The sequence below is a fragment of the Myotis brandtii genome, unplaced genomic scaffold (genome assembly GCF_000412655.1).
Source record: "Myotis brandtii unplaced genomic scaffold, ASM41265v1 scaffold147, whole genome shotgun sequence".
NCBI classification, from domain to species: domain Eukaryota; kingdom Metazoa; phylum Chordata; class Mammalia; order Chiroptera; family Vespertilionidae; genus Myotis; species Myotis brandtii.
The window spans coordinates 620,980-628,870 of NW_005355292.1; the positions used below are offsets into that span (position 1 = coordinate 620,980).

At 51.5% G+C, this 7,891-nt stretch overlaps 1 protein-coding gene across 1 annotated transcript in view; it reads right to left on the reverse strand.

Moving 5' to 3' along the window:
• The window catches only part of CLDN14 (claudin 14), a gene marked incomplete at its 3' end in the record, with an annotated part of 83,338 nt that overhangs the window by 29,430 nt on the left and 46,017 nt on the right, over positions 1-7,891 (reverse strand). The window lies entirely within an intron of this gene.

Below are 7,891 nucleotides of genomic sequence, written 5' to 3' on the forward strand. Positions count from 1 at the left end.
CTAGTATCCTATATAATAAAGAGCTAATATGCTAATTAGACCGAACAGCTGTCCAGATGACCTTCTGGATGAAGCTGGGGCTACAAGGGCCGGCCGGGGCTGCGAGGGCCAGCCGGGGCAGCCAGGGCTGCGAGGGCCGAGCTCCTTGCACAAATTTTGTGCACCGGGCCTCTAGTATATATATAAAACCCAAGGTTGGCCTGAAAAAGTATTTGTCTACAGGAACACCCACAGGGGTGCTGGGGACCCCAGGGCCAGCGCATGGGGTGGAGCCTGCACGGGAAACCCCCGCCGGCCCCTTGAGGTGTGCTCCGACCTATTTATATAAACCCTCTTAACTGTTGTTGACAGGAGGTATTCTAGGTTTTCTCCCGATTCTATCTTTTTCATCTGCCAGCAATATTTTCTCAACAAAGCAGGGTGAGGGCTGGCCAGTGTGGCTCAGTGGTTGAGCATGAACCCATGAACCAGGAGGTCAGGGTTCGATACCTGTCAGGGCACATGCCAGGTTTGGGGGCTGGATCCCCAGTGTGGGGCGTGCAGGAGGCAGCTGATTGAAGATTCTCTCTCATCATTGCTGCTTCTGCCCCTCTCTCCCTCTCCCTTCCTCTCTCTGAAATAAAACAACAAAACAACAAAAATAGGGTGAGGTAGTGGGTTTAGGGGGTAGGAAGAAGGGTAACCAAGGTCGTTAAAGGTCATGGCTCTTTCAAGGTAAGGAGGGTGGTAGAAACAGAGGGAGGCAGACTGGGAACCTTCCGACCCCGACAGAGGAAGACATTATACAGGCCTGCAGGACAGCAAAGAGGTGCAGGCTGGTCCCCAGAGAGAACTGCTCGTGTCTCCCACCAGCGAGCAGCTCTGCCAGGCCCGGTCCCTTCGGCCTGGATCAAGGTGATGACCACCCCTGTTCGGAAGCACAGCCTCCTACCGCAAAGGATTTTCCCTCTCAACCCGCAATAGGCATTGACCTGGGCTTCATTGCATATCGTCCAATTTTTCATAGGTGGGCACCCTACTTCCCCAATTCGCCTGTAGACTCCTTAGTGGCAGGGACCAGAGTTTCCATAATCAATATTAATTAAATCGATTGAGCAGAATGTTTCCCCTTGCGTGTTATCAGCCGAGGGACACAAACTAATTCCAGTCTCATTCCTACCGCTTGATTCCCTTTCATCGACCCAGGTTGCCTGTCGAGGTCCACAATTTGAAGTCGTCCCCAGCGCAGAGAGCGCATCTGGGAGGCAGGTGTTGCCTTCCTTGCTCCCGCACAATGGGAATTTTCCGGCTACTGCAGGAAGCCGGGCAGATTCAGAAGTACAAGGAGCCCACCAAGGCCCGAGATGACATTCATTGACGCTATCAACAGGTCCGAACACCGGCATCTGCTTACAGGGTGACTGCCCCGGGTCTGGTTGTCTGTTTTGAGGTGATAGCCGCATATTGAAGTAATTTCTCCCCACCAGAGGGTCTAGAAGGGGCTCAGTTGTACTCTGTTTTATGTAGGTTTGGCTGCCTCAGGAAGCCTGGAGAGGGTTATTAATAGCGTGTGTGTAGGCATACGGGTGGCTGTTCCAGCTCCGCGGTCTGTGAACACCATTAGTAGCCCTTACAATGGTTCTGCAGGACGCACAGGCTGCTACTATCGCGGCCCCGTGCTCCCAGGTGGGCCAGACAATGAGATAATGCGTGACTGCGAGTATCCCAAGCTCTCGGGCTACTTGTTCTGGGGGACTGAGGCCGGGCACCACCCCGAACCTAGAAAACATTGCCAAGGGAACAGTGGGAACTGGGCAGCTCGCCCTGGCTAGCAGATTGACGCGTCACGGTGTCGATAGACAAAAGAGCGACACACTGATGGACTGTGGTGCCGGGTCCCTCCTCACTCGGAGAAGGGCTCCGCCCCGGCGGTCGGGAGCGCTGAGACAGCATCCATGTGGGACGGGGAGAGACTCTTCCGGTCAGTAACCATGCATTGGCTTTCACTTTGGAGGAAAATGTGTATCAAGTGTTTGGAGATGGAAAGCTGTGCCCTCAGGATGTTTACAACCAGCCGGGGAGAAGGCAGGGGACTGAGAAGCTCGCGGGGCTGCAGAGGAATGGGCTCCCCACCCAGTGGGTAGCACTCAGTCGTTACAGTAAATGAAGTGGGTCTGTGAGTACTGAGAGCAGAGTGGGACGTGCTCAGAGCAGGACAAGCTCCCCCCTGTGTGAAAACGGAAGCAAAGCGCCCGTGTGTGTGACCATGTGCACATGCGCGAAGGCCGGAGGGGACAGGCTGAGAGAGACACAGTCTCCTTCTGGGAGGGCAGTGAAGGGCACCTCCATAGTTTTACTCCACACACTTCTGTGTTGAAGAAATTACTTAGGACAGGAAAGTATTTATGTTTCTTATGTAAAAAAGGAAAAGAGTGAAAAGTATAACAACAAAGCAAGTGCGTGAGAGAGACGAAGGGTGACCCCCAAGGTGAGTGTGTGACCTCACAAACTCTGCAACCCGCCCGCCCCCCTCTTCTTGTCTTCAGAACCCAGTTTTGCTCAGAGAGAGGGAAAGGCGGGGCTGGGATGATTTCTTATGTGAACTGCGGGTGGCTGGTTCCCTCGTGGGCTCTGAACACCAGTCCGTGAGGGGAGATATGGCTTCCTCTCCTGGTCTCACCTCCAGCTTGAAGTCAGTCCCCCTCTCACTTCTTGGAGCCGAGCCAAGGAAGGTTTACTCCTAAATCACACACTCTGGGGCTGGGGGTAAGAAACCCAGCCCAGCTTTCAGACTGATCTGTGGAAAAGTGATGTGAAGGTGCTTCCGTGACTAAACATATTCAACTCAAACCTCATTAAAAATGTTTCCCGAGTCACACCCATGAGGATGGTTATTGTATGAAACAAGCGAACAAAGACAACACGCAGTTGTTGGTGAGGATGTGGGGAAGTTGGAACACCGTGGGCACTGCTGGTAGGCACTGCCACTGTGGAAAACAGTATGGAGAGTCCTCAGAAAAATTCAACACCGAAATACTGTAAGATCTAGCAATTCCGCTCCTCAATATATGCCCCGAAGAACTGAAAGGAGGGACTCGTATCCTTGAACATCAATGTTCATAGCAGCACTTACTCACTGTAGCCATAAGATAGAAAAATGTCCACTGATGGGTGATGGGTAAACAGTGTGGCCCACACACCCACTGGAATGTTAGTGAGGCTCAAAAGGAGGGCAGTTCTGATAGATACAACTACATGGCTGACCCTTGGAAGCATGCTGAGTTACTTAACGTTAGCCAGTCGTGAAAGGACAAATACTGAATTATTCCACTCAGGCGAGCTACCCAGAATAGTCAAGTTCGTGGAGACAGGAAGTAGGGTGGTGGTTGTCAGGGGTTGGAAAGGGAGGACTAGGGAGCTATTTCTTAATATTTGGGATGATGAAAAAGTACAGCAATCCGAATGTACTTAACGTCACCGAATTCTACACTAAAAATGGTAAGAATGGCAATTTTATGTTACATGCATTTTACCGCATCTTTAAAATCTGAACATTCTAAATGTTTAAAAAGCTGTAATAAAATATAAACATTCAGATGCTCAAAAACACAGTCAGCGCTCTCCCATGGAGACCATCTGCGTGTTACGTTGGGCTTCCTCTTGCTTTCCCTTCGTGCCCACCTGGGAATCAGGCTTCTCCGGCAGCTCCCTCAGTTTGCATTTTTTTTTTTTTGCAGATATGCCCGTGGTTAGGAAGTTTGTCTCCTGCACGGCTCTTTTAAAAATTCAGGTTTGCTTTCCCCACTCCCACAAACCTGTGGGAGAATAGCTGTAACCTGCTCCTGTCACAGCCCCGAGATCCCGTTGTTTAAAGATACCTTGTGACACGCTCGGTCATGATGATGTATTTGTCATTTACTGGAAGTTTTTTATGCTCCTTGTCTGACTTTGATATTTATGAATAAGGATATAAATCACCCTGCATACGTCAGTGGCTCTGCTTTGGAACAGAAACTTCCTTCTCTCTCCTCGTTCAAAGCATCTGGACAGTTTAATCAAAGAGCGTCTCGACACAGCCATCTGGCCCTTCCCTTGATTTTTATATTCATCAAAACTCACAAATGTTACCCATTTGAACCCGCAACATAAAATCTTACCAATAAAACACCATTTGTTCCAAACGGGGTTTCTATAAGATTCAAATTCCAAGAAGTTTTTGCTGATAAAAAAAAAATTACTGTGTTTGTTCAAATCCCCATTTGGTTCAATTCAGTGAACATTGATTCAAGCCTTTTTGTTCAGTTATTAGCTGAACATGCAGCGAGTTTGCGGGGGATGAAAAGTAAGAGAGTTCAATTTAGAGGGTCTGCAGGCTCAGGATGGTTTTATATTTTAAATATTTGAAAAAATCAAAAGGAGTAATATTTTACGACACGTGAAAAAGTATATGGAATTTGAATTTGTGTCCATAAATAAAGTCTCATTGGAACTCAGCCGCATCTATTCATTTGTGTAGTAACGAAGGCTGGTTTTGCCCCATCACTGCAGAGCTCAGTGGTTCCGACAGAGACTCAAGGCCAAAATATTTACTATTTGGCCCTTTCCAGGGAAAGGTTGCTCTCCACCCCCCCCCCCCCCCCCCCAAGCATGTGACGTGCGAATGGCGAGAAGACCACCATTCATTTGGACGTAGCCAACATTTGGCAACGTTTCCACAGTCAGTCAAGCCGGTTCGGTGTTTTCTCATCCTGGGCAAAACCGGCCCCGAGAGGGCGTTCAGGAATGTGTGGGCACAGCTCTTGTTGTTACAGTGATAGGGACACCCTGGTTGTTGACTGGACAGGGCTTCAGGGTGTTAAACATCCAGCATGTGCGGGACAGCCCAGCGCTGCGGGGAACTGCCCTGCCTCTCAGGGGCACATCCATTGGTAAAGGGGGATCCAGACAGTTACGGGGATGGTTCATTTTGTGGGTCGACTTGATTGGCCCAAAGTGCCCAGACATTTAGTCAAACATTCTTCTTCGGTTTGAGGAGAGCAGATGGCCCTCCATCGTGTGGCTGGGCCTCACCCACGCAGCTGAAGGCCACATAAGACAAAGACTGACGTGCCTGACAAGAAGGGGTTTTGCCAGAAGACGGCTTTTGGACCCAAAATGGAACTTCTGAGTCTCCACTTTGCCTAACCTGCAGAACTTGGACTTGCCACATCACCAGACTCGTGTGAGTACGTTCCTTAAAATAAAGCTCTCACTCTCTGCCTCCCTCCACACACACACACACACACACACACCCACACACACACCCACACACCCACACACACACACCACACACACACACACACACACACCACACACACACACACACACACACCACACACACACACACACACACACCACACACACACACACACACACACCACACACACACACACACACACACCACACACACACACACACACACACCACACACACACACACACACACACCACACACACACACACACACACACCACACACACACACACACACACACCACACACACACACACACACACACCACACACACACACACACACACACCACACACACACACACACACACACCACACACACACACACACACACACCACACACACACACACACACACACCACACACACACACACACACACACCACACACACACACACACACACACCACACACACACACACACACACACCACACACACACACACACACACACCACACACACACACACACACACACCACACACACACACACACACACACACACACCCCTTGTGTGTTCTGCTTCTGACTGATACACTTACCCAAATTTTCCACTTTCTGTTCTGAAAGTGGTTTTCAGTCTACCTATTACCGTGCTCTTCACATTTCACCCTTTCTCAAATTTCAAAAAATTTATAATGAGATAAAACGCAAATTCCATCTTAACGGAGGATAAAGACTTTCACACTCCTGCACCCAGGACTTTAACTCAACCACTGTAGAGGCTCTTGGAACAAGCGTGTGTTGAGCACCAGTGACATGTTTCAGAGACGCGGCTGGGGTGTCACGCAAAGCTAAGCTATCGTCTCTGTCCCCGTTCGCCCAAAACGGGGAAGGAGACTGGCAGGCGCCCGAACGCCAGGTGCTGCTGAGAAGCCCAGCAGGGAGGTCAAAGCAGAGGCTGTGCTGCGAGGAGGGGAACGTCACTCCAGCCAACACGGCCTCGGCACCAGCAAAACCCGCTTTTGTTTTTCTCCTTTTCCCTTCTGGGCTGTTTCTCTCCAGTTCAGAACCAGTGAAAGCGGTAAGCTCTCTGGTCCGGAGTCTCAGCCCTCAGCTCCAGCACCTTGGCCCCCGAGGACAGGCCTCCCCTAGCGCCCCTGCTGAGAAGGGATGTTGCCCACCCTGTTCCATGCCCCAGCTTACCTGGATGGGGTGTCACGCAAAGCTAAGCTATCGTCTCTGTCCCCGTTCGCACAAAACGGGGAAGGAGACTGGCAGGCGCCCGAACACCAGGTGCTGCTGAGAAGCCCAGCTGGGAGGTCAAAGCAGAGGCTGTGCTGCGAGAGGGGAACGTCACTGCAGCCAACACGGCCTCGGCACCAGCAAAACCCGCTTTTGTTTTTCTCCTTTTCCCTTCTGGGCTGTTTCTCTCCAGTTCAGAACCAGTGAAAGCGGTAAGCTCTCTGGTCCGGAGTCTCAGTCCTCAGCTCCAGCACCTTGGCCCCCGAGGACAGGCCTCCCCTAGCGCCCCTGCTGAGAAGGGAGGTTGCCCACCCTGTCCCATGCCCCAGCTTACCTGGATGGAGCTACTTTTTTTCTTTTTAAGACTTTCTTGTGTCACTTTAAAACATACATGTTTTTATTGATTTCAGAGGAAAGGAGAGGGGGAGAGAGAAACATCAATGATGAGAGAGAATCATTGGTTGGCTGCCTCCTGCACGCCCCACACTGGGGATGGAGCCCACACTGGGGATGGGCATGTGTCCTGACCAGAAAGGAACCATGACCGCCTGCTTCATAGGCCAACGCTCAATCACTGAGCCACACTGACCGGGCTTGCGTTATTTTTTTTTTTTTTATCACCGAAAGTAACTGCGCTATTACGTTCTCATTGTAAAGATGTAAACCAGACGGTAGCAAAGAGAGTAAAATTCGCAATCTCCTGTGACTCCACTCCCACCTCCTCATCTCATTCTTTACTGCAAGAAAACCTCTCGCCGGCCCAGCCTTCTTTCTGGCCGCCAGGGAAGGAACCCGCCGAGGCCGAGCACTGGCCGAGCAGCTCCTTCCTCGCTTCCACCCGCTCCGCCGGGACTTTTAAGAGAGTTCACCGTGTACAGACTTGTGTGAGGACACCTGGCTCAGACAGGAGCCACGGACACCAGGGACGGCGGATCGGTTTCCCGGGGCCGCCGTGACAAAGGACCACGAAGAGGAGGCTTTCAACACAGAAAGGCGCTTCCTCACAGCTGCCCGCGGGCGCCTGGGCTCCAGGCTTGGGAAGGCCATTGTCCCTCCAGGCGCTCGGGGAGGAGCCCTGCGGCCTCTCCTGCTGCTGGGGAGGCAGCCGGCAGGCCTTGGCATTCCGTGACTTGCAGATCCTTCGCTCCAATCTCTGCCTCCGTTGTCACGTGGCCAAGGACATGTGTCCTGTGTCTGTGGGTCCAAATTTCACTCTAAGGTAAGGGTGCCCGTCAATGGACTAGGACCCACTCCACCCCAGTCCACCCTCAACCTGACGCCGTTGGCAAAGACCCTCCGTCCACATTGGCAGGTATCGGGGTTAAGACTAAACCTCTCTTTCCAGGGGACACAGTTCAACCCACAGCAGATGCAGACTTCATACTTCTAACAGCCCACCAGGAGCCACTGTGACCTCACGTGAAACACCAACTCAGACCTGTG